This window comes from Falco rusticolus, chromosome 15 (assembly GCF_015220075.1).
Source record: "Falco rusticolus isolate bFalRus1 chromosome 15, bFalRus1.pri, whole genome shotgun sequence".
Taxonomy (NCBI): Eukaryota; Metazoa; Chordata; class Aves; order Falconiformes; family Falconidae; genus Falco; species Falco rusticolus.
In genome coordinates, this window is record NC_051201.1 from 11,641,257 (window position 1) to 11,667,653 (window position 26,397).

At 47.3% G+C, this 26,397-nt stretch overlaps 1 long non-coding RNA gene across 7 annotated transcripts in view; it reads left to right on the plus strand.

The window, feature by feature from the left end:
- LOC119157950 overlaps window positions 1-25,580 on the plus strand; it is a 29,888-nt gene extending 4,308 nt beyond the window's left edge. Inside the window, exons 3-9 of one of the 7 annotated variants that reach the window (XR_005107706.1) lie at window positions 10,966-11,142; window positions 17,142-17,311; window positions 18,414-18,680; window positions 19,085-21,883; window positions 22,721-22,870; window positions 22,980-23,174; window positions 25,151-25,580. This is a non-coding gene — a long non-coding RNA (uncharacterized LOC119157950). Of the gene's footprint in view, window positions 1-10,965; window positions 11,143-17,141; window positions 17,312-18,352; window positions 18,681-19,084; window positions 22,871-22,979; window positions 23,175-24,685 lie in introns of all 7 variants that reach the window. The other 6 variants (XR_005107707.1, XR_005107708.1, XR_005107705.1 and 3 more) reach the window with 6 other exon arrangements.
- The last annotated feature ends 817 nt before the right edge of the window (window positions 25,581-26,397 follow it).

Sequence of the window (26,397 nt, forward strand, 5' to 3'; positions counted from 1 at the left end):
TCATTATGTTGTCATTTATGTCATTTATTAGGGTCTAATTTGCTTTGGTGGAACCAAGTTCAGTTTGGTGGACTGGGAATGTATATTCATTAACTTTTTAGAAGTTATTTTCACATTTTTATTGACATGCCAGTTCAGTTAAAACCCTGATGACAGAGTCAGGCTGAAATGAGTGTCTGTTGTTGATTCATAATTGTGCAAATTAGCATTTAGGCTTCTCATAAAATAATATAAAATGTGGAAGGCTATGTGCCAGTGCTGCTTGCTTCATTCCAGTCAGCAACCCTCCTGTGTTTACTGGAACTCATGTTAAATATCAAAAGAATGGGATTGCCAGAGTTTTCATACCAAAAATTTCTTGACCTATCTTATTATTGGTTACAGAATTGGCTTATTCCAATTGTTTCTGGAGGCGAGGGGGGTTGCTATTGACTGCAACAAAAGTAGGATTTAATTCCCTAGACTGCAGTTTTAAGAATAGTACTGTATTACTTAGCTTGCTAAGTGAGGAATGTATATAATAGCTCTTATTGGCAACATTTATTTGAAAAAGTCAGTATATGATTACCACATGAAAGCATCAAGTTCTGATTTTAAGTGAACATGTAGGTAATGTAAATAAATAAAGCTCTAGGTATACTGCTTTATGTTTGCATTGTGAGCAATAACATCCGCAAATATCACATCAAGAATTCTGAGTTGATAAAACTAATTTAAAGGCATCCTTTGCTAAGGCAAATTCCAAGTGGATATTTCATGAGACCCATAACAATATAATGGTCATCATATAATATGTGAAGAATGTCATTCATATTTTAAATTTAGCTCACATAATTTATTTTGTACTTTGGTTACCAAGTGGTGTGGGAAATCTGATTTTTTTTTAGCTGTCAGTAATGTAACTGTAACTTTTATTAGCTGATTTGTGTATGGATGAGTTCCTTAGAATTTTAAACACTGACAGATGTTTCTTGACGTGACTGGTGTTGGTCATGACTTTTGTTCAGTAGCTGGATATATTTCTCAGTGTTAGGTCAGTGACCTGGATTATCCCTGCAAGAGTGCATGAGCAACCCGCTGAGAGAGTTTTCATGTATTCATTTAATCACGTGAAATTGTCTCTTTTCCTTTCAGTAGCCAATAGGAGAAAAATTCAGGGCTCAGCTGAACTGTCTATATTTTTGAATTTGTATTTCATGCTTGTAACTGAGCAAACTTCTGTGCAAGATGCCTGCTCCGTGCCCGGTATGAATTACAGGTGTCTTTTTATTGGTTTCACTGGGCATTACTGGTTGACTCGGAGGGAGCTTCCTGGAAGGACACCAAGCGGTGTCTACCTTTCCTTTCTTGAATAAGCTGCTGATAGAAAGTTTACATATTGATGCAGCTGCTCATCCCTTTGCAAACCATGCTGCTGATGGTGATAGAAGCTCAGCTGGTGTCCTAGCTCTGCTTGTTTGTGCTGCCGTGGCCAGTGTGCTCTGGACTAGCTGAGGGAACAGGCCGGAGCCAATGAGCACAGCAGCCCTCTAATATGAGTCTAGCAATGCCGTCTCCAGGGCTGCCACGTGTGTGAAACGTATCTGAACAAGAGCAGCTTTACCTTTGTCAGCATGGTGCTGTAGCACAGGTGATTGCAGGCCAGCTACGGGCATCCACCGGTGAGCAGGAGCATAAACAAGGTCATCGGAGGCAAGCAGGGACATAATTTGGAAGAAAATGCGATACTGAGGGAAAGTTAAAGAGAGAAGAACAAAGGCTGCAGTTAGGATGTAGAAGTGAAGATATTTTGGAGTTTGATTCTGCCAGTGGCAAAATTTGCATTGAGTTTAACTGAACTGAGAGCAAATGTTCAAGGAGAGGAATCCAGGAAAAGGAGAGGGCCTGAGAGAGAACAAGCTGTCTGACATCTGCTCTTGGAGGGCCTAGCGCTTGAAATGGTATCCAGCCACAGCCTGGGCATGTGTGTGTGCTTGGCGATGCAGGCAGGGTGTAGGTGTGCTGTGGCTACTTTATTTTTTTAGCTTTCATGCTATATAACATAATCTGTTTATTTAGAAAAGCATATTTTTTTTTCCCCAGTCAGAGTCATTTCCCATGAAAAGCAAAGTGCTCTTGCTGGAGGACTGCTGGGTTTTGTGAAATATGAGAACAATGAGGAAAGTTTCAGAAAATTTTCAAGCGTAGGGGAATCCTTCCCTGCATTTCGTCCATCACAAGTGCCCCACCCGTAACTCCAGTGTGATGGGAGAGCAGGGTAAAGGAACAATTCAAGTTTGGGGTGTGTGTATAACCTGGACACCTGTTGATAATGTACAATATGAAATATATCCTCCCACTGGAGGAGGAAACACAAGAATGCAAGTTAAATTGGCTAGCGGCTATCATATTAGCGTGTAACACAAAACTGGGAAATAAGCTTTTATGGAAGATTTGTCAGAGTGTGCTGGTCGTCGTAGGGCTTAAAATGCAAAAGTTACTGTCTGATATTTCCATTTGACAGTGGCAAATGTGCCCCATAAGCAACTGTGAATCCCAGTGACAGCATTTGTGTGGCTGTGTGTGTATGGTACAGCTACTTGGTATATATTGTTGCTGCAGTTCATACAAAAATTTTTCTTAAATGCTGAACATCTGGCACATGGTTAAATCTCGCACATAGAAATTAAATTGTTGTTTACATATGCATACTTCCAAGTTTTCAGGGAAATTTTGCATTCTGATTAAAATGCAGGTCAAAGGATCAAAAGATTTTCAAGCCAAATTATGTTTTCTGGGGATCAAAATGTATAGGCTGTACTAGAGTTCTTTTTAGATTTCATATGTGACTGCTTTAGTAGAGTCTATAATCTGTTGGCAGTTATGACTTCGGGACCTTTGCAATTTCACTAATTTTATGTGCTAATAAATGGCTCTTAGGCAGCTCCTTCTTCCCAGCCAAAACAATAATGCTGACTGAAGAATCAGGAGACTTAAAAGGGGGGGGGGGAGCTAAAAAAGCATTAGTTCTTAGGAGGTCAGGGAAACATTGTTTGACTTGAGAACTGCGATCAAATCGTAAATTGGGCATACTGCTGAGTATCATCTTGCATACCAGAACAGAGCTGATGTACATGAATTGGCCACTGCAAATCTACCTGCGTTGCTGTACATACTTGCCCAAGGGCGTTGAGCCTCCAGGATGGATGGGCAGCATTCACTCAGTTCGTGTATGTGGATGACAAGATACACCTGTGTGAGGGAAGTCAGTCTGATACTTCCAAGGCAGTTCTCGTTTAGAGATGTACTGGAGTCACTGGCAGTCGAGGATGGGTGTGTGTGCCAGACACCATCCAGAGGCATAGAAGAGGGTAACAAGCCCAGACTACCTTAACTGCGAAAGAGTGACTCAGCTATTTCTGCAGAGTTTTGAGTTTCAGCAGAATATTTTTTCCACTATGCTGACAGCTTTTCCACCCACGTATTGCATATGTGGCTTTGTGCCACAGAGGTATTTTAGGATTATAAAGCCTAGTGTAAATTTTTAAAGTTACGTATGAAAAACGGTGCCTTCTGGATTTTAAAATGTATAGATTGTGGGTAGAGTGTAGGGAGTAGGGGGTGTCTTTGAAAAAGCCAGGGCTCGGGGGAAATAGATCTCCATCTATCATTTACCTGGTTTCATTTATTCCACCAGAACCTAGTCAATGATGTTTTCAGACAACTTGTATCAACAGAAATGGAATTACTCTGAAATCCCCGTGATGTTTTGGCATTGTATTTATCATGGGGCAGAGTTAGTTGTTCTCATACCTGGTATATACTATTCTTTCGTTGATCCTGTTTCTGTAAGGCATTCCCAAACAATCCTGCAGGGAAAATAAAGAGAGATATGCAGGGAATTAAACCTAATAAAATAAAAAGGTTTCTTAATCTGTCAAGTGTATTGCAATATTCAGTGAGTTACTATACTCAGCTGAAGATTAAATTGGATGGAGTGTGCTTGTAATATTATTCCTGCACATTGAGCCATTACATGTGAATACCTCCAGTCTGCTTTGAGCAAGTCATTTGTCAGTTCTTTATGCAAGACTGTAACCCTTGCTGTCACTCTGTGACTGCTGCATGAATCAGGAACGGGAGGACGGATCGAGGAGGACAGTTAGGCACTGGGGTTGTGCTTGGTCATTTATGTCTTTAAGCAACCCGGCTGTGGAATCCAAAGGTTTGCTCTATTGCCACTTTTCTTTTAATGCCACAAATGCTGATACAGCAGCAAAAGCCTCTGTCAAGGGCCTCACCACATCATGGGACTGGAGAAGAAAAAAAAAGCAGAAATCCAGGGAAGTAATGTTAGTGACCAGTAACCACCACTCTATGGCAGATGACTTTTGTAAAGCAGGCAGGGCTATGGCTTCTTTTGACTCTGTCAGCTGAAGGAGCAGTAATTCATTTGTGATGTCCGCAGCACTCCTCAGCTTTTTTTGGTGTTTGGATTTTGGGGTTTGAGATTGTGTTTTGGTTTGGTCATTTATAAAGTTACTTCCAAAGAAAAGATATAATACAAAATGACAGCATATATTAAGCATAAAAGCATCAGTGTCCTCTGGGAGCTGTTGGAGAAGAAAGCACAGAGCCACTGAAATGCAACCCCATCAGCTGTCAGAAGTGCCCACCGGCAGGTCAGCAAATCTTTGTGATCATTGCTGGACAGATCTGAGAGAACCAAAAGGACAAGTGACTTTTGTCCCTGGCTAGCAGGAAGACGCCAACCCGGGAAACAAGCTCACCCTTTGTTTCACCCTCAGGCTGCAAACGGACCAGGAAATAAGTCCTCCCAACACATTGCGCTGGATGCTGATCATATTTTTCCTGTGTCACAGAACTTGGTTCCTCCCTTGTTTCATACAGTAGTGTTAAAAGAAAGGGGAACAGTCCTGCTCCATAGCTCGAGCCCAAGCTTGGCACAGTTTATCACTCTAGGCTGAGTTTGGAGATTTGTGAGGCTGAAATTCAAAGTGAAACTCAGTGGATGTGAGTGCCATGGGAACCAGAGCAAGCAGGAGGTTTGCATGGATCCCCTTAGGGTTGGAGCTGTCGAGTTTCATATGGTGCTAAAAAAAAAATAATACAGCGTCTCTGGAAAAAAAATCTGTCTGTGACTTGAGGCAACTGTGGGCACCTTCAGCCAGCACCTGATTCACTAGCAAACAGTTACCTACAAGGCATTTCAGCTGGCAGACACTTGTCCTAGGCGCCGTAGGCCGTAAGGGCTGTTTTCAGTTTAATCTATTTTTAATGTGGCGCCTTATTCTAAACTGCTGAGTTCTCACATTCCCGAGCTGTCATGGTAATAGGATTGTGCAGTCTTACGGGCTAAAGTTTTCCACCCCAAGTGCCAAAAGTTAGGCTCCTAAATCCATATTCAGATTCCTTAATGTGACTGATGAGTCCCACAGGAGTTGGTAGGAACTGGACATGGTCTGCACCTTGGAAAACAAGCCAGGCCATTAAGTGGATCAACAAAGCCTGGCTGCAGGCACCCAGATTTTCAGATGTGGGCCACCATATGAATGGATTGAGCCCAGACTACAAACATGTATCCCCAAAGGTCAGAAAGGTTCAAGTGCAGGCTTCTTTGTTCAGCCCCACTCTACCTGTTTGAGATGAAACTTCATAGTGTGGTGACCGTGTGAACTATTATGCAATGCACAGGGCGGCTTTGAAGGGCAGGTTTAAAAGCAGCCATTCTCCTTCCTAGTGTGGCTGCCTTTTTATCCGGAATGGCTACTACCAATGTCAGTATGAAGGAGGGAGGCAAGGCTAATGAAAGTGTGAATTCTGTTGGGGATTTGGAAAGGGAGCGCATTCAAAATCATAGCAAGTGGCAGAGAGCAACAGCGTGCCTATCTTTTTCATTGACTTCCTGTCTGTGCTACTTCTCTATCCGTGATCTAACACTGCATATTTTTACTTCACTACCTTCTTCTGCTATTTCTATTTGTAGCACCCTGCTAGACTTGTATCCAAGCCAATCCAAAATTCTTCTGAAACTCCCTGTGCTAGCAGCAACATGAAAGCAGAACTCTGCAGTGGCTACAGCAGCTATGGTAGGGTTTAACTAGAGTTAAGAGTAGTGTCAGTCACTTCAGCCTTTTGAGTTATACTGAAAATGGAAATGCCATCTGCCAAGAGAAACAGCTTGCAAAAAATTGTGTTGTTGCCTTTTTTCATCGCAGGCCTAACAATGCTGTATGTGGAGTTATCAGCCAACACTTGAAACTGATGCACTTTTATTGGTTTATTTTATATAGAAAGTTTTTATTATTATTATTGCAAGATAACACATAAGGCCATGACAGCACAATGCATTTTCACCCAGATGAGGCAGAATTAACTTAGTACGCTTTAAAGAGTGTTTTACTGCAGTATGAAAGTGTAGAGTTGTTTTTTTCTCTCCCATTTCCTGCAAAGGCGGGGAAAGCGATTTTCAAAGTATCCTGTCCTACCAGAAGACAAAAACATAGAAAAGCCAAAGCAAATTCCCATAGAACATGCCCATTCACTAGCCGAAAGACCTATAAAGCTTCAGTGAACTACATCCTTTCATCCAAAGAGTGCGGATGAAATGAAAGACCCTTGTGCTAATAGTGCTGCCCAGGCACCCCGGTCCTCTAAGCCGTAAGAGAAGCGCTGCTTGTGGGCCGGGGTGTGCGAGGCTCGGTACAGGGCACAGCTACCGAACAGGGGGTGCTGCTGTCTCTCAAGAGAGCCTCAAGGGCCAGACCCTGGAGCCAAAAGCAGTGTGGACAGGGAGGAGTCAGCAGGCCAGGCTGCTGGGATGGACTGAGGAGGCTGTAGCCCAGGTGAGCGTGTGCTGCCAGGGACTGCAGCAGAAGTGCTGCACAATGGCATAGCCCTTCCTTCCCCCTCAGTCTCCCTGCTCGCAACAGGGCTATGTCCAGACCTAACGCAGACGTGTGAGACATCTCTCTCCCAACCAGAGGGCATGTTTGATGTCTAGAGGACAGTCTGAAAGTACAGGCGTTTCAGAAATCTTCTTCCACCCTTACATCCCTGCCATCCCATCAGAGCACAGAAACCTCACTCAGGAGTTCTTGCTTCAGTCCTGTAAGGATTCTGATGGCATACTCCTCCCCAAGGACGGTGCCAGCAACACGTTGGAAGTAAGAGAGTAGTGCTCCTTCCTTCTGGCTGGTGTCTGTCTTCTAAGTCACTGTCTTTTATTTTAGAGCATTCACTGAGGAAGTGGGAGACCTGGGTTCAATGCGTTCCTCAATCTGAGGGTGCTTGTCTCTCACTTCCCATGAGACTGTCTAACTGCTGGCTGATCAGCTATTCCGGGTAAAGCTCTTCAGAGTGAAACCGTGCTTTCCACTAATGGGATGTTTGCTCTCCCCGGCCCACTGTCAGTGAGCAGCTTCTGTTTTAGAGTGAAGTGATCAGTAATTCATGGTGTGAAGAGCCTCAGGCTGCGTTTGGTGTTCTCAGAGCTGGTTTGCAAGACCCCATGCCTTAAGGCATCCAGAGAAGGGGTGCCTCGTCTCTGGATGCCTGTGGAGGATAAAGTGCATCTCCAAGGAGATGCTATTCTGGTCAGGTGTGGAAGCAGAAAACTTGAATGTGAACCAAGGAGAGACCACAGAGTGCAGGTGGCTGAGAGTGATGTCTGTGACTCTGCAATTCAGTAGCCGAGTTCAGTTGAAGTCTAGTTGTATGCACTCAAGTCCTTTATTGGCAGTAACTCGTTAAAACCCAGCTCTGTATCTGGCTTCTTCATGTGGACAGATCCTGACGGATCTTTACTGCTGCTTTGATAAACATTTCCAAGGTTTATTAAATGTGCTCTGTGACGTGCTTTTGTGGAGATGGTAATTTGACAGTCATCACGTGAGAAACAAAGAGTTTGCCATCTGACCTGGCAAGACTTTTTTTTCTCCTTACTATTAATTAAATTGAGGTTATTGCAAAATTTTATTATGATGGTTGTGATTTGTCCTGTGATAACGCTGGGGCTAATACTGAGGCATGCAAAGCACCTTCCATGCTGGTGACGTTAGTGGGAGGTGCAGCTGAGCAGCACCTCTGGTGTCAGCTCTCAAAACAAAGTTTCAGGGCCAATTCCTGCTAGCCCTATTCAGGCACCTTACCCCGGAGCGGGTTCTTCTAGTTCTGAGGGGATGGTTTCACAAGTAGGAAGACGTAGCTGGGGGGGAGGAAGGGGGCAACTGCTTGGCCACAATAGTGTCATATAACATGCCCTGGCAGGAGATCTTAACTGACCACAGCTTTGCCCTGCTTGGTGAGACTGTGACCATTCATGGGAAAGTAGATCGGCAATAATAGATTGTTAGAGCACAGTGAGAAAAGATAGGAGGGAAAGGCAGCAGGGCTGAAGCTGAAATCATCTGCAAAAACCAGGTGCTGGTCATGGCTGAGATGAGGAAGAAGGAAACGAAGCTTTTCTGGGGATGGGACAGGAGGTGGCTGTAGCCTGTCTGGGATGGATGTGTGCGGTTTTTGGCAGCTTAACCTGTTTCCAGTCCATGGTCAGACCCAGCCCAGAGCCCTTGAGTATCAGAGGCTCTCACTTATTCTTCAGCGCTCTCTAAAATGTGACTTTGCACATATACTGATAGGGGTAGTTTGAGGAGGATAGCTGGGTATGAGATTGGTTAGAAGTCATCCCCTGGCACTAGCTCTTGACATCTTCCCCTTCTCTGTCAGAGACTTGAATGCTTCACCGCTCGGAGTTAACAGCTTCACAAGAGATTCAATAATATTTATTTTTACCCGAATCCTTCGAAGTCTGAGGGACTGGAGACAGCATCAGTTTGAGATGAGCAGCCAAGAAAAGTAAATCATCCTCGGGTCAGGGTGAACTCTCATTTGAAGAGGCCACAGATGGCAGAGATGTTCATGAATCAGCAGTTTCACAGACCTCTGCCCATTCAGAGAGCAATGTGTGTAAACAGGCATGAAAACAGCACAGAGCCACAGAGCTTTCCAGATCCTTCCTGTTCCCTTTGTGCTGCTGAGGGGGGCCTCCATGGAGGAGCCACAGAGAAGGAGAGGGCTGAGGTGCTGGGCACTGAGCTAGTCCCAAGAATGGTCATCTGACACCCTCTGCTGCAGCTGTGCAAGAGCCAGAGAACAGGGTGATGGTGAGACACTGTTCCCTATGTCCCTGTTCACCTGACAGCACACCCAGGTGTGCTCTTCAGTAAAGGAGACAGCTGCCGACAAGCCTGGTGTCTGAGATAAAGGTAGGGAAGGAAGGGTTAGGTGAGGGCACGAGCTGTTGCACCATTGCGCTGCTGCAGGTGCAGAACAGCTCACGTACATCTGGGTTACATGGAGCAGGCCTGCCCCACCAGGCAGCTGCTCTCGGCAGCTGGTGGGTGCGTGGAGGAGAGGAAGAGGGATGCAGCAAGCTGTGCTGACATGATCCTGCTCTTTGATACGTGCATTGGATCCGTGTGCATATGAGTCTGGGACATCAGCAACCCATCAGGGTGCTGATTTCCTTACTGTAGTCCTGCCCTGTGGTCTGGTTCCCTGCTTGTAGGATTGTCTGTCCTTCCCTGCTGTGTGAGGGAAATGGGACCAGCAGCAGAGACAGCAATATCTGTAGAGCATTGGATGAGATGGAGCTAGGAGAAAGGGGTGTCTGCACAAATCCGGAGTGGCCGTGCCCGTAGCAAGCGGAGGTTACATACAGCTGTCCCCAGCCTGCGGACAGGAAGTTCTCCAGTGCAAAGGTATCCTCTCAGGCTCTCAGCAGACTCAAGCATCCTTGCCTTGATTTTTTTGTTATTTTTTTTTCTATCACAGTTAAAAGAGCTCTTCAGAAGTCACTGTATAATTCCATGGCTTTGTGAATGTCTGCAGGCCCAGGGTGTGTTCCTGGATAGAGTGTGCCTTAGCCTGCAGAAACCCCCAGAACTCCTGCTGAGCTGGCATGGGGGGATTCTTCCTGCCCCTCTTTGATGTTTGCCAAACGTTATGCCTGCAGAGTGCAACACCAGAGTGCTGTGCGGAGGACCCCTGCCTTGTTTCGCTTGTGTTGTGCATTCTAGGATCTGCTGGCTAGGAGGGCTCCCAAAAAGATGTGGCATCGCTTCCATTCCTGCCTGAATGTAAGCCTGGGGGCTGCTTCTGCTGTAGGATGACATGTCTGTGGGGAGAGCTGGCCAAGCCAGAGACTGTGCCTGAATTGTTTGTGAGACTTTTATAGACTGTCTATCTGGGATGAAACACAGAGCCCAGATCTTCAAAACACTGTGGGATGGCAGCTATGGGACTCCCATTAAAGTTACTAGGGGCATCACATGACTGAAAACTGTGACACTAGTGTGTTTCTGCAGAGGAATAGCTGGTGCTGGGGTTACCGAGGCAAAGGGAGGTAGAGGGAAATGAATTCTGCCGTGCCTGCAGAAGCAACACATCACACAAAATGTCAGCTGTGGGGCTTGTGTCTTTTTTATAAGGAGCAATTATAGTGGGTATCACAGGAGGTGTTCAAGGAACACATGAGACACTGGGATTTATTGTCAGCAAATGAGGTGCTTCAAATTCATTGTGAAGCTGGAGAACATTTCACCTAACTCTGTAAAGAAGTTGAGGGAGTTAAGTGGAGTAAATTGGATGAATATGGCTGTGGAGTTAGAGCATCTGGTTGCCTTCCACCTTTCCAGAGAAGAGAAAAGTTTCTCAGAGCATGTCTTCACAAGACATAGAGCATCGGGAGTGAGCACCGTCACAGAGTGGAAAGTTGCCCACCAGGCAAAGGCCAGCGATTGTATCATAGACAGGGAAATGGAGTCAGTCTGGTCACGGTGCTTTCTGTAGCTCTTGAAGACAGTGATGGATGAAGACTCAGCGTAGACAGACTGCTTTTTTCTTACTCTTTTGATATCTTTCAGGCTTTAACATGAACTAACTACTATTATCCTAATTTTACAGCTGGGGACAGACAGGTTACGTGACATGCTCAAGATCACATGAGCAGTCTGTGTCAGAGTGAGAAACTGCACCTGGATCTCTCCATTGTGAGGCTGTTGCTCTTGGCACTGCATCCTCCTGACTGTAAACAACACATCCAGATTGACTTTGCCTGTGTCCTTTCTATGCCTACAAATGGTAAGTTTTCTAAACAAATCAAAGAAACAAAAAAGTCACTCCTCCAATATGTATGTCCAATCCTTCTGCACACTGTGGCATGATGTACCTTAGAGGAGTCTGCAATTAACACAAGTAATTACCCCTTGCTGCAGAGACTCTTAGACATCACTGGCTAAGAATCTAGATGCAACTTTCGCCTTGTTTACTGAGTGCCCGATGTGCAATTCAGAATGGATTTGGGTGGTATCTGCAGGATAAATTAACTTACAACCAAGATGAATACTGCATACTCCTTGGTGCCATTGTCACAATTTGGTCACCACTGGAGGTTTAATACCGGTAGAGAGAGGTCAGGGAAATAATTAGGTAGGAAAAGTAGTCATCAGCTATTGCAGAGGGGTTCCTTGTGGTTGTCAGAGTTTGCCTCCTACACTCAAAAAAGGTTTAATATAAAGGCTGACAAAGGAGTGGGTATCCATAGTTTGTTGGGACACGCGCAGGTTCTAGGTGTGTTCTTGGTCTTCAGCTTCATTGAAGATCAGCAGGAGTGGGATTTTCCAAAGTGCCCAGGGAACCGTTGGTCATGGATCCCAAGGCACAAGAGACTCGGGGCACGCCTGACAGTCCCGTTCAAAGCAGCGCAGGTACTGAAAGCCCAGCTTCCAGTGGAAGAGCCTATCCCTTTGGCTCCAGTTCGCAAACCTACCACTGACTTCTGCTGCTCCAGATGTGTGCTGTGGGCTGCTGCTTTTAACCTGGCAGTGTTGCCAGAGGCACTGGGCACCTGGCGCTTTGTGACACAAAGAACAGCCATTAATTGAAACTCATCAAGCAAACAGCCACTTCTGGTTGCTGTGGCTCTGTTTTCAGCTCTTCAGCTCTAAAGTGAGGCTGACAATTTTTTGCTGATTTCTCAGACCTCCAATTGAGTTTTGTTAATTAATATTTGTGAAGTACTTAGGCGTTTTCAGGTTTATGGTGATCCAGAGTAGTATTATTACTGTTGGTATTATTAAGACTAATAATACTGCTAATAACCTTAGTGAGCCTGGCAAAATTCAATTTGACTAAAATCCTTGCCACAGATGAAAAAAAATAACTCCAGTGATGTGAGGGGGTACGTGACTCAGTTACCAGTAACTGCTGTTTACAAGGGGCAGGAAGAGTGTATTTGCTCAAATGAAAAAAGGTCAAGGCAGAGGCCCATTTGCTGTTTGTTAATAAGTAATCTAAAGTGCAACACAGCTTTACTGTAACAAATCAGCCTGGCTTAGTTTTGCTTCCATCACCACTATTTTCAATCCAGTTCTGGACTAAAATACCAATTCAAAAATAGTACACATTCTCATAGATTTTCAACATCTCCAAATCTATGCAGAGGATTTGTAACCAGGGAACAACCGCAACAACAACAAAAAAATCTCCTTTCCATATTTTTGCCAGTGTTTGTCTCAGGACACTGTAGGCAACCAACGCTGAAATATCAGATAGGGCATTATTTATCTCCTGGGAAATTCTCCTTTAGGCTCAGACCTGTGTGTCTTCCGTGTGGAATTGTGCCAGTCAAGAGCTGAGGTGTAGCCGGCTTGCTTACAGCCACCCCACCAAGTTACTGATGTAACTTACAAAACCACCTACGTCATCTCCGAATCTGGCTCAGATTCAACAGTTAAAATTCAAACGTGGGTGCTAGAGAACATCCTTCTTCCAAGTGACTGAGCATATGTGCACTTTATGCATTGCAACCCCTGCCCTATCACTGTCTTTTGCAAAAAAAAAAAAAAAAAGAAAAAGAAAAAGAAAAAAAAAGTCATTTTCTAAGCAGCACTTGTCTTTAGCCACCGAGCAGTATTCTGGAAAAGGGCTGGAGTCTGTCCTTTGTGGTTCATCTACTGGCTGCAGGTAGGATTCACTAGAAAAAGTTTTGCCATTAATAAGCCACTTAAAGTACTTATCAAAAAATCAATAGTTGTGCCAGCTGCCAGCTCACCACAGCTTCTCATTTGTAACCCTTGGTATTCATGTCCTTCAACTGTACTGGCCCGAGGCACACATCTAGCCCCCAAAACAGGGAATGTGACGTGCACAGTGCTAGAGCAGGCATAGCCAAAGCGCAGACACATGGCACTGTTGGTGTGCACCCACAGTGCCGGTTTGTTGGGGGGTAGCAGAGACACACACACACACACAGAGTCACCTTTGGAAACAGAAACCATGCAGATTGCAAACTTAAATTCCTAGCTTCCTGAAATGCAATTTTGAAAGGCAATGATCCTTTAACAAACCAACCACCCCTGCTCCGGCGGTCCCAACTGCCTGTTAACCCAGGGGGAGGGAAGGAGGTTGGTGAGAAAGGTTTTGCTTGCCGGAGCAGGTCATGTTTGGCTGCGGGCTCAGAGCATCTTTCCAGTGCCTGGGCCTTAACAAAGAGTCTTCTTGAGCCCTGTCGTCCTAGAGGGCACCGGGGCCTGCCTCCATCCAAGGCAGGGCCACGCGAGCAGGGAAGGGGAGGAATGGCCGCCTACAGAGCTGCCCCTCTGGCACCGGGCAGGAGACAGTGAGCGCAGCAGATGCTGATGTGAGGAAACAGTAGAGTATACAGGGAAGAACACACATAGGAGCTGTTGTAGGGTCTTGGTAGTGGCATGGAAAGAGGATTCATGCAACTGAGTGCTCACACATGTCAGGAGGCAGCACCAGTGGCTGCGAGCTGCCAGGAAAGGGGTCTCTTGGATGCCCCAGAGCCCTCATGTTTACCTTGCTGTTCTGTGTTATTGACACAAGAAAGGGAGGAGGGGAGTGGAGGACACATGGTGTCCTGGGGAAGCAGGCATGGCTGGTGCTGCCCCCTGTGTCTGTACCTGCATGGTGGGCTGCAGCTGGGTGGCTGGCCAGCGGGGCTGTTCAGAGATCCCTGAACTGACCTGGTGTGTGCGGGATGTTCATCCCAGAGCGCCTGGTGTGGGCAGCAGGGAGTACAGGGGAATTGACGCTCACTTTTAGGAAATCTGTCTGAGCTGGGGATGTCTTGAAGCATAAGCAAGGTTAAGAGGATGGTAGCATGAAGTCCCACATCCCATGGGTCCATGCTGCTCTGAAGGAGGACATGGCCATTGCATACATCACACATTGTGGCAGGGAGAGCAGCAGGTGTTACTACCTGGCAGCCTTTGTGAAATGGTGATGCCACATGAAAATGCACATGTTCGTTACTCATGAGATACACGTTCGCTGCCCATCCCTGCCTTTCTGCAGTAGTATGCACCCAGGGTGGTGGAGCTTTCTGCTCCTGTCCCTGGATGTTGTGCTATTGCCTCTCGTTGTGCTTTGTGCTGGGTAACATCTATTGTTTCTGAATTGCCTAGTGAGTTGCAGGAGTCTTTAACAACACTGGTACACTCTTCCTCTAAAGACCAGCGAGGATTTACTTCTCCCCTTACAGCAGTGGGAAAACTGGGGTAATAGGATGTCAGGTGACTCTCTTGAAGCAGTGGAATTAGCTAGAAAGTGTTAAGTATTCCCTGAACATTAGTCATCACCGCCGTGTCACCCCTCAGTGCCATCATGACAGTGACCTTCTGGACTGTACAGTCTTCTGCACACAAAGGAGAGGCGTTTAATGAAAAGCAAGCCCAGTGCTGCAAACGCCACTGTGGAGACATACATTCTGTTCTAACTGGTAGCCAGGATGCCTGGGAAAATATGCAGGTGGTTTCAGAAAATCCTAATTAGCCTATTATCACAGAGGAGAGGGGGGAAAAACACCCCTCCGGAGTTTCTCCCCTATGACCACCTGTTAATTTTCCCCCTCAAGCTATTATCGGTTTGCACGGGGTGGCATACTAAAGCCCTGCAAACAGTGCTGTGAATCAGAGCTCTGCACTGCTGTTGCTGGACCAAGCAAGCTTCACTGATGGGAACAGCATGGTGACATGCTTCCTCAGCTTGTACCTTGAAGCTTCATGCACCTGGCATTCATCAGCCTCAGAGGAAGTTCTTGTTTTCCCCAAATCACTGCGCTTTGCTGCACCTCAGTTTGTGGCAGAGGTGAGCCCCTCTTGTTTATCCACTGGCTTCCTTCTGTATAGTTTGTGTAGCCCGTAGCCCTTCTACTAAAGAGAGGTTTTGCTCACAAACTGCCAATTTGCGTACATCTAGAGATACTCAGGTATCTAGCTGTGCTTCAGGAGTAGCCCAAGGTAACCACACAAAGGCTATACTATGTTAGGGGTCGAGTGCCAAGCCTGCTCCTTGTCTGCTGTCCCCTTTGGCCCTTACAGTTTGACCAGCGTGTACACATGCAACACAGTAAAAATGCCAGCCAACCTTCATGGCGCCGCGTGTCGGCCTTCTGTGTGCGCCCTGCGGTACCCATAGCCCTCTGTAGCTAATGGTGGTCTTGGGGTTGGACCCACCAGCGGCTGTGTTTCTGCTTCTGCTTTGTGCTGAGCTGTGGAGGAGACAAGTCTCTTGAGAGCGGCAGCTGTAACGCCCTACAGCTCGGTTGATAGCTGCCCCTGCTTTTAGCTGGAGAGTCCCTGATATTGCCTGCAATGGCGAGCGCAACGGAAATCCAAAGATGAGCTGTGGCATTAGTGATAGAAACATGGTGGGGCTCTTTTTGGCTGAAGCTCACAGTTCAGAAGCATTTTCTTTTTTCATTCTGAGGTATAAGGAGGTATTGGCTCCGAATAGTGGCATGGGGGCAATGTGAAAAGCTTTGCTCTTTATCCTGGCATCTCAGAAGGAAGCCTGAGAGCGTTTATTAGAAGCGACTTGGCCTGTGGCTCTCTCCTGGTGTCTTCTGTGTGTGTACTGGGTGTGCTGAGTGGTTTCCAAAGGAACTTTATGAGTGCTGCAGCAAATGGGGAAATTCACTGTGGAACAGTTGCCGCAGTAAGTGAAACTTAGAAACAACTTTTGCATTTGTGAGCAAAGTGTGACATTTTCCAAAGCATTTTTCTGTATTTGGTCCAGGACAGAATCACTTTCTACCACTGCAAATATAATTTGTGTAGTAAAAACGGAAAACAACCAGAGCAAGCTGCACACTGTCATTAATTTGGTCTCGATGGAAGCTTGTCCAGCTGGACGTTTCCTCTGAGAAATGTCATCATTTGCACATTTTTATTGTAAAATAATTCTTATGCTCATGAAAAAGGTTTCTAATATTTATGAGCAATGCAAACAGATACAGAAAGCATTTTGCTGTTTCATAGAATCATAGAATCATTTAAGTTGGAAAAGACCTGTAAGATCATACAGGTCTTGGTCCATAAATGGTCCAACCATTAACCTAGCAAGTTCACTAAACCATGTCCCCAGGTGCCACATCCACACGTCTTTTAAATACCTCCAGGGATGGTGACTCCACCACTTCCTTGGGCAGCCTGTTCCAGTACTTGACAACCCTTTTGGTGAAGACATTTTTTCCTAATATCCAATCTAAACTTTCCCTGGTGCAACTTGAGGCTGTTTCCTCTCACCCTGTCGCTTGGGAAAAGAGACTGACCCCCACCTTGCTACAGCCTTTACAGCTAGAGAGCGGTAAGGTCCCCCTGAGCCTCCTCTTCTCCAGGCTAAAGAAACACCCCCAGTTCCCTCAGCTGCTCCTCATAAGGCTTGTGCTCCAGACACACAACTTCACCAGCTTCATTGTACAGTTCTCCCCCGTTTTTAGAAGGAACAAAGCTGCTTCCCCCAGATGGTCCTGGATGAGACAAACGCACCGATGTGTGTTACGGAGAGAGCATTATCAGGGAGGGAGTTGGTGTGCTGCTGGGGTAGGGAAAGGCTGTTTCTCTGTAGCGATAGCAGCAGTACAGATTTTCCCCAAGGCTTTTTCCCTTAGCACGTGCTAATTCATGAGACTCCTCATGTTATGCACCAAGACCTGAGTGCCGAGGCTGAGTAACTATCTGGTGTAGCCACTTGCAGATGCAATTACAAATTTTTTAAGTTATACCCAAGAATATTTTGATGTTTCGGTATTAAGCTCTGTGTTTCTTGATTGCTAGTGCCCAGCTTTGACTTTAGAGCCAGCAATCCCTGCAGTGCGCATGAGGCAAGCCTGGCACTTCCACATGAGGACCAAAACATTCAGCGTTGTGGCCAGAGAGGCTGATAGGGAAATTTAAAGTCTTAAATGCTACTGCTGCAACGACCCAGCCGACAGCTCCTCTGGAAGGTGAGTACAGACAGCCTTTCTGTCCCAGCAAAGATGCCTAATCCGAAACACAGATTACCAGCAGCCAGGAAGTGGCAAACAGGGTCACTGTTCTCCTCAGGCTGTTTGTTCCCATCTCCCTCTAGCAGAACACCCGACCACAAGGCAGGGAGCTGGACACTCCTAGTCCGCTCTCTGCTGAGGATCTGCTGCTCTACAGCAATGCGCTGTTGAATCATAGTGCCAGAAAGCAAGCGTGCGTGGGGAGCATGGCTGTCCTACCGACTGGTTCGAGCACTCACATGGGAGTTTGAGATTCTGGACTCTGCTCCCAGGACTGTTTACGCATTTTACATGATACAGTCACCAGGTAACATATAATCCCCGATCAAAGCCCTCAGGGGATTTAGGCAAAGCAACGCCCAGTTTCTTGATCCTGATCAGACTTAGGTGTGAATTGGGCTGAGCTGCTTGGCCCTGTCAGGACTGGGGCAGTTCTGGGCATGCACGAAGGTGGAACTCTAGATAGCTGATGAGCTTGAAAATATTTTAAAAAGTTGGGAGATTGAAGGGACCAGATAGTGGGAAGGACCTGGGAGCTGCAGTGGGATGTATATGCCAGCATTTCAGCCTGAAGTGCAGATTCAGGGTAAAACACCAGGTACTCCAGTAACAAAGTCCTCTTACAGGGAAACTTGTTCTCACAGATTCCTGAAGTAGAAACTTATTTACATAACCATTTTATGTGCTTTTTAAAAAAAGAAGTCCCATCCTAGCCAGTGCGTTTGCTTGGATTTGTTTCTACTGGGCTGCATGTGCTGAGCTGCACAATGGTAGCTGCCATATGACTAGCTTGTTATTCTTACCAAGCGTGACAACTGCTGTAGCGAAATCAAGAGCAACCTGCTCTAATGTAAACTGATTTCAGATTGCCCCCGGCAGTCCCAGCTACCTCATCTAACCTCTTTTTTTTTGCCAGTCTTTTTTCTTTTTTTTTCTTTTCTCCCCCCCCCATTTTTATTTTTTTTTTTACTGAGGACGCACCCTATGCTTTCTCATAAGGTGTTTTATCACGCTGGCTGTTGTGCGACCTACAAATGAGCCTCTCTGGTATTATCCTTAGTGCATCCCAAAGCCACGGACCCTCCAGCAAATGCAGACTCCAGCTGCCTGTCCACTCCAGGGATGAGCTCTGCAGTGGCTGATGACTGCACCCAAGAACACCTAGCTACAAAGCACCAAAAGATGTTTGTCTGGCTCTTGACGGGCTGTTGCATCCTTGGTACTCCACCTGCATGTTCCGAGAGTGCTGCGGCGCTGGATAAATGCAGACAAAGAGAGGCTCAGGCTCATTCAGAGCGACACTGCTGTCACGCTGAATATGTGCCAGGTACCAAGTGGGAAGAGGTTGTGTTGGTAAGGGAGCTGGGGGCATCGGGGAGTGGATTTGGGGCAGGGAGCGCTGTGGGAGAAGCAGTCCAATTTGCCGATTGTAGCTGCCAGATTGGTGTGTATGATGGGTGTGATATAAATTACTATCTATAAATAAATACCACAACAGCATTTTAATGAGGTGTTTTCTAGTAGCACTTGTCCAGGCTGGTAGTGTTATGTTAAGGCTGGAGAAGTATCTCCAAGCAAACTTCTTGGCTAAACCTTCATAAACATGGTCTCACCCAAGATGTAACTATGATTTGTTTGGATAAGAGGTTTTGCTTGTTTGTTTCTGAACATACTTTCAAATACATTTGGGTTTTTACTTTTATTTATTTATTTTTTTCCTTCTTGGCCCAGGTTTTATGTTGGTGTCACAGAACCTAACATGCTGAGATAGGGGACGAAATCTGGTGCCTTTTCTGAGCATTTGTTGTTGCTCGGACAACAAGAAGCTTACAGAAGGGCTGGGTCATCTGGGGCTTTGGTGGTGGGGGGCACTTGGGCCTGTGACTCATGGGAGTGACCTGTGTCTCTCCAGAGACTGGCAGGTAAAAATATCCCGGCGCGTCTCAGGGAGTGCCGTGTTCTTTGCTTTTCCTGTGGCGCTGAGATGCCTGGCATTGCAGCCAGTGCTGTTGGAGGCATGGTCTCGAGGACCCTTGCCCCACATTTGCAGTGTGGTTCTGCTGGGACTCAGCAGCCAACTCTGATTATTATTTTTTCCATGGCAGCTAGCTAGTTTGCTGAACTTTTGGCAGCCTGGGCTGCTGGACAAGTGGCTGCACATAAATAGTGCACAGCACAGCGTGCCGGGTGGGACTCGGCCGCGTGCACTGTAGCAGCCCATGCACACTGTGGGGTTGCACTGCACATACACACTCGGTATCTGTCCTGGTCTCTTGAGTCCCCCCCCGGTGCTGTGTCTGATCCTGGAAGGCTGTCCCCGGCACACCCCAGTGCACAGGCTGCTGCGTACCTCTACGCTGGGGTAGGTCCAGGGCTAGACATGGGCTGTGGTTTTTGATCTGCACCAAAGAGATCATGGTGGCAGGTAAATCCTGAGGCAGGGGTTGGGTTTGGAGGCTGGATCTCAGGCGTTACGTTCATATTTCAGGCCAGAGCAATGGTTTCATCAGAAGGCCTCTCAACGTGTTACATTGCCACCACAAGAATGTGTGAGTTGCATATATCCAAAACAGAGCTGAGAAATAGTCTTTCTTATGCTAGCTCTGAACCGAGGAGGCTTTTGCAGATTTGACTCCAGTGTATTAACAGCAGGACTTTTTCTGCTTAATCTGAAGATCTGGAAGAGAAAGTTCAGTTCTTTTATCCTTAAATATAAAACCTCTGAAGTCTCTTGACTGTCTGGACTTGTGATGCATACTCAGAATTCATTCTTGTTATAAATAAATAATTGGCAGGTGATGCTGTAGAGATAACAGCTTCCATTATTTTGAGGAATCATTAACTCCAGCGAGGTCTCCCTGATCAACAGCTATTTAGAAAAAAAAAAATCAAACCCCACTACAAAACCACCCACAAAATAATATCAGTTGGAAGGCATATTTGGAGGGCTGCACTCCAACCTCCTCAAAGCAGGGCTAACTTCAACGTTAGCTCAGGTAGCTCAGGGCTTCGTCCATTAAAATTCTGAAATCTCCAAGGATGGGGATTTCACAGACCTCTCTTGGCACCTGTTCCAGTTTAGCCACTCTTACTTTGAAAAAAATCTTCTATGATGTCCAGTGGAATTTCTGCTGCTGCAACTCACGGTCATTGCTGTTGTGCTGTGCGCCTCTGGAGAGACTGGCTCTGTTCTCGCTCAGGGAGCGATGGGGTGCCTCCCCGCAGAGGCGTGCTGCCAGCGCCTCTTCGGCCTTTTGTCCATCAGGGCCCCAGGGCCTTATTGTAGCAAAGCTGCTTTCTCTAGCCGCTCGCTTCCCAGCCTGTGCTGTCACACCCCTGTGCTGTGTCAGGTGCAGACTTTACGTTTGTCCTTGCAGAATTTCAGAGGATTTTTTTCAGACTCGTCTTCCAGATTGCTGAAGACCACCTGAATGGCTGCCTTGTCCTGCAGCATAATAACCTACAGCCCCTATTCAGTGTCACGCACAAACTTGCGGAGGGACCGTTCTGCTCTGTCGTGCAGGTCACTGGTGGAGACTGGCCCTAGCATTGCCGCTCAAGGAATGCCATCTGTTAATGCCAATGAAACATCTAGTTGTTGACCATTATTATCCTTTGAGCTTCGTGGCCCAGCTCTGAGCTTTTTTCAGCCGGGTTGTGGTCTGTCTGTTCAGGCAATACCACCCCAGTTTGGCCCATATGGGAGACAATGTCAAATGCCATGCTAAAACCAGTGACATCCGCTGCTTCCCCCACCTTCACCTTGTCCATCCAGCCTGTCACTCCAGCACAGATGACAAGCACGCTGGGCCCGTACAATTTGTCTGTAGTGGATCCATGCTGACTGTTCCTGGCTACCTTCTTGTACCTGAACATGGCTTCTGTGTGGACTTGCTCCGTGATACTCCCAGGAAAAATGAACTGATATCTTATGTGAGACATCTTCATCTTTGCTAATGTTTTGGCTAACCCCTTTCAGCAGAAGCCTGTTGATTACATGTTGAGTTTGTGAGACCTTCAGCTTGAGCCTGCAGTGTTGGTTGAGAGTTTTTGGTAGGGAGTGGTTGAGCAGGTCAAATTCAGAAGTAACCTAACCAAGACACACCTAATTCTCCTCTGTTGGGAATCCTTTTCCTCCCAGCCTTGCCACCAAGGATGATCTTCGTGCCGTTGTTGCCATGGCCTTTGCGTTACCTGAGGGCAGGAGCCCTAAGGGGAGGAAACGGGAAAAGAGAAGGAACGAGGCTGCCGGGCCAAGAGACAGTGGAGTGTGGCCCCTGGCAAGGATTCAGCAAGTTTCAGTAAAAGGAAGAAATCAGGAAGAAGAAAGGGTAAAGTCACCTGCATGGAGTGCTAGGGATAGGCATGGTTGTTTCTAGAAAGCATGAGTAGTTCAGTCAACTGGAAGGGCCGGGCACTTGCCAAAATACACATTTGCACAATGGCCTGTAGTAGTTTGAATTCACAGAAGACCGTTGAGTTTCACTGGATGGAACTTTGGCTCGCTGGGATGTGGAGCACAATGCTGGGGTGAGTTCTGCTACAGAAAGAAACAAAATGTCTGGAAATCCGCTCAGTCTGACTGCGGAGCCAGAGCAGGGTGCACACTGCTTTGCTAAGCGGCTGTGCCCTTGGACGGCTGGAGGCTCACTGCTGCCACCGGGGCCTGGCTGCAGCCATGGTGCCAGCTCCCAGCCAGGGGGGCGTCTGTGGCATCCCCTGCCTCGCCGGGGGCTTCCCCACGGGCTCCGGCGCCTGGAGCCCCCCCGGCCCCCTCCTGCCCTGGCCTGGGGGGCTGCAGGGCTGTTGCTCTCCCACGGGCTCCCTCCCCTCTCCCCCTGCAGCTGCTCTTGCGCAGGAACTTTCCCCCTTTTGAAACCCGTTATCCCAGAGGCGCTGCCAGCGTCGCTGCCGGGCTCGGCCTTGGCCAGCAGCGGGTCCGGCTGGGAGCCGGCTGGCATCGGCTCCATCGGGCACGGGGGAAGCTGCTGGCACCTTCCCACAGAAGCCACCCTGTGCCCCCGCGAACACAGCCCTCCACACAAAACCACTGCAGATGGAAGCTCTGCGCAGGCACTGGGCCCGCCTCACAGGGGGCCTTGGGGGATTCCCTGCAGCCTTCATGGCTGGAAAGATGGGCAGAGCCGGCACATCCCCTGTGACTGCAGCCGGACCGTGTACTTGCTATTGGGGCACAAGGGAGGTGCAGCGGTGGGAGGTAGTGACCATGTAGGAACACTTGGGCGTCCAGCGTCGGGCATGTCTGGCTGATTGGAAGAACATGCGTAACACTGTCATCTTCTGTTGTACCCATACTAATGTGATTGTATTTCTGGGGTGGGCTTACATTTGTAATCTCCTTACTAGCACATTAGAAGACCTGTAACAGTGACGGACAGAAAAGGAACTAGGACGTTCGTGTAGTGACAGTGCTGCTGTGGAGCCATGTCTCACGAAGGAGACAGTCTCAGGGTTTAGATTCCTCCGCACGGCAGGCTGAGGTTTCCCGGTCCCAAGGTAAGCGTGCGTACCAGCGCACTGCAGTCCCTCGTGCACTAATGAAACCTGACTTGCTGGGTCACCCTCCTGCAATGACACATCATTTGAAGTTGTTTGCTTATTACAGAGATACTATCGCAAGGTGTGGTGCCCTGTTCGGAGTCTAGCAAGAAAGTAACACTTATTCACCCACTCGCCCACCTTTGGCAGATGGTCTGAGGGTCTCCCCTTGGCTTTGTGACAGACAGTGGTTGATTCACCTCTGCCCAGTGGTAATTATGCGTTGCTGCCAATTGGAAGTTCCCATGCTGGCATCGGAGTGGTAAGTCTAGAACTCACTGCTGAGAATTGCAAAGTAAAAGCATGATTTCTCGATGTCTCTTTTATATTCAGCCAAGTAAAAGTTACTTAATACACTGTATCGTTTACTTGTGGGGTTTTTTTAATGGTCATTAAAATGCTTCTAATTGCTATTACCGTGCTACCTCCTATTTCTCAGCAGCTCATGCAGCCTTCCCGTCAAACTAGAAAGCGGTTCTGGTAGCAAAAATGTTATGGCATTTTTGGTTTTTCCTTTCCTTTTGGAAGAGTCCCCTTTTTAATGTTTTTATTCTAATCCTCCTGTGTAAAGGACAGCTCCTTCTGGAGGGGCTTTGCCCTCCCGAAAGCTCATTGTTTTATCTCCTCAACTTTAGGACAGGATTATTCCCTTGTCAGTCTTTCTGAACCAGGCTGGCTTTGCAGGTCTCCACTCCTTCTTTAAGTTTATTTATTTTTATATCTGAAAGGTAATAAAATTGACAAAAGAGGTTTATTCAGACTTTAACTGTATGGTGTACCACACAAGCGAGATAAAACGTCCAACACGCATCCTTCTATTTATAGCATCGCTGTTGAGCCATTATAGTACCAGCGGCAGGTAACTTCTCCTCCCTTCACTTTTTGAAACCTCTTTTTTGCACCTGTGTCCCACGTGGAACTTCCTGTTTGCTCAGTATCCTCCATCTTCGCAGGAGGCTCTTGGTACAAAGTCGAAGACTTCTAACAGAAGTGAGGCCAATCCTGTAGGGCCCCAGCCCCCAGTGTGCAGGGGGAGGAAGGGCAGGAGGAACAAGGCAAGGGGCTCTAGTGCTGCTCAGCCATAACACAGCCTGCAGGAAGGCCCACGACAGCCCTTCTGGGTGGCCTTAGGGGTCCTCAGGGGAGTTCAGCATCTCGTTCGGGTTGCGTGGAGCCCATCCCTGCAGGGGGGTGTTCCCTAACAGCTCATCAGGACTGGCTGTAGCTTCCACTTGGCTCGGTCCTGAGGTTGTTCTGGAGCACCTCAGAGCCGCGGTGCTGAGTGTTGCGATGAGTAACCTGTTCCACGGCGTGAGCGCTAAACCCCAGAGTCCTTCCCAACCAGTGGGCTCCCATTTATGGATCAGATGTAGTACCCAAATGATCCTAAACGCAGCTACGGAACGGGAGCTGCAATCTGTTTAGCAACGTGTATGTTCATCAGTGAGTCGGGATCAGAGTGGGTGTAGGTCCCGGGGGTGGTTGACTGGAATTAGCAAAGAAGAGAGAGGTGTGGGAGGATGGAGTAACATTTCAAAAGAGAAGGTGCGTTCACATCCACTGTTTCTAGCCAGTGTACAAGAATTCTCCTGGTACAATGATGCATGAGGTCTGGACAGGGGAATAAATTGTCTTTTAATGCCTAGATCAGTGGAGGCAATAGAGCAAAGACAGCAATGAAGGAAGGTGAAATCAATTACCTCAGTATTATTTGCTAGTATACCAGCTTCACCACCTTTGTCAACACCGTAATATCAGTGTTATCTGATACAGGCATGCAACATGTCAGCTAATGGAGAGATTGCTGCCGCGGTTAGCAACAGCCACGCCATACACTGGGACACTTACTGCGGCAGCAGTTTTGTTTCTGGCCCTGGCAGCAGGACTATGCAGCCTCCAGACCCGTGTGTGTTTGGGGCCAGCGTTCCTCTTCTGAGACTCTGCTCCCCACTGAGACCATATGCAGGCCAGTGTGCGGGGCTGCAGAAGGGAACTGGGGAAGCTGCTGTGCTCTGCTGACAGGCGTTACCGCATACCAGCTGCTCCGAGCGCGGTGCAGGTTATGTACCCGTTCACCAGCCTTTCAGCTTAGCGGGGGGCTGTAACCTGCGTCAGGTGACGGGCTGGGTTTCACAGGGTTCTCCAAGAGCTTGTCTTGGTCAGTGCTACTGAGAGCCAGTGAGCTGGGGCACCCAGATCCCTCTGGTGTTGTCAGCATCCCCGTTTTGCTCCCTTCAGGCATATATGGAAGGTGTCGACCACCAGCACTTCTGCATGTCGATGCCCATGTACTCCGAAGCGCCTGCCTTCAGAAACAATGGAAGGGCACTGCCCCCCGCCCTTGAAAGGAAACACGGGGTCTGTGTGCTTCAACTCGCCGACGGCTGCTGCTGTGACACAGGCTTTGGGAGCTCCGTCTGGCTCAGCTTTGGCTGCCGCTGCCTGACTGCCTGCGCCTTGCCCTTGGGAGCCCAGTGCTGCCACCAAGGTGAGGTGACCCTGGTTTGGCTGCTGTCGAGCCGTGCCTCACCTTTGTGCTGCTTTGAGCTGAACAGAGGGGACTTTACCTCCCCTTCTTGTATCAGGAAGGTCAGTCTCCTCACAGACTGCCTTTTCTTTTGAATCTATGCATTAAAAGGCATCATAAAATGCTGTAATAGGGGTGCAATTAATGACTCTTTGGAAGCGCTGTGATTACTGGCTCTCAGTGCCGTAAATAGAAAGCAGTGAGGTTCTGGAGTTCATTTCCAAACAAGTGAGTGGGAACTTTCAAACCAGGAGGCGATCAGCGTGTCTGCAGGTCTGGTTTCTCCTTTCCCTGAAGTGGAGGTGGGCGTTAGGCTCTGTGCAACATCCACATCATGCCTCATCCAATATTTGCCAATATTCACTTGTTGCTTTCTGCTCTTTAGCAATCAAACAGAAACTTTTCAGCTGGTACCTTCTGGGTGACAAGGTTTGAGAAATAACCTTTTGGTCATTATTGCAGCATTGTGAAAATGTTCTTAGGTGATATAACAGCTGCATCACATGAGCAGAGTACGTTATCTCAGAGCTACCTGTATTCTCCAGTATGGTTCAGAGAGTTTGTTACAAAAATGTGGATTAATACTCTGAGCAATAACATACACGCTGCAAGGGCAATGCTCCTGATGGGGCTGCTCAGGCTTACATGAACATATTTGCCCATTACAGAAATCTCTAAACTTACTACTGCTTAAACACCACCAGTGGCCAAAGCTGCCTTGGCTGCTGTGGGAGCGGGACTGGGTCAGTAATGCCACGTTACTGTAAACAGGCCAGGTTGTATCACCAATACTGTGACTGCTCAGGAGGCAGCTGGTCCTCTAGTTAGTTCTGGGAAATAGATTTAAATTTCAAAATTTGTATTGTCATATTAAACCACTCTAAAAAATGTAGGTAATGATACGTAACAGACAAAGGTATCTCTTCCCAGTGAAGCCATGTTGAGTCATTTTATATTA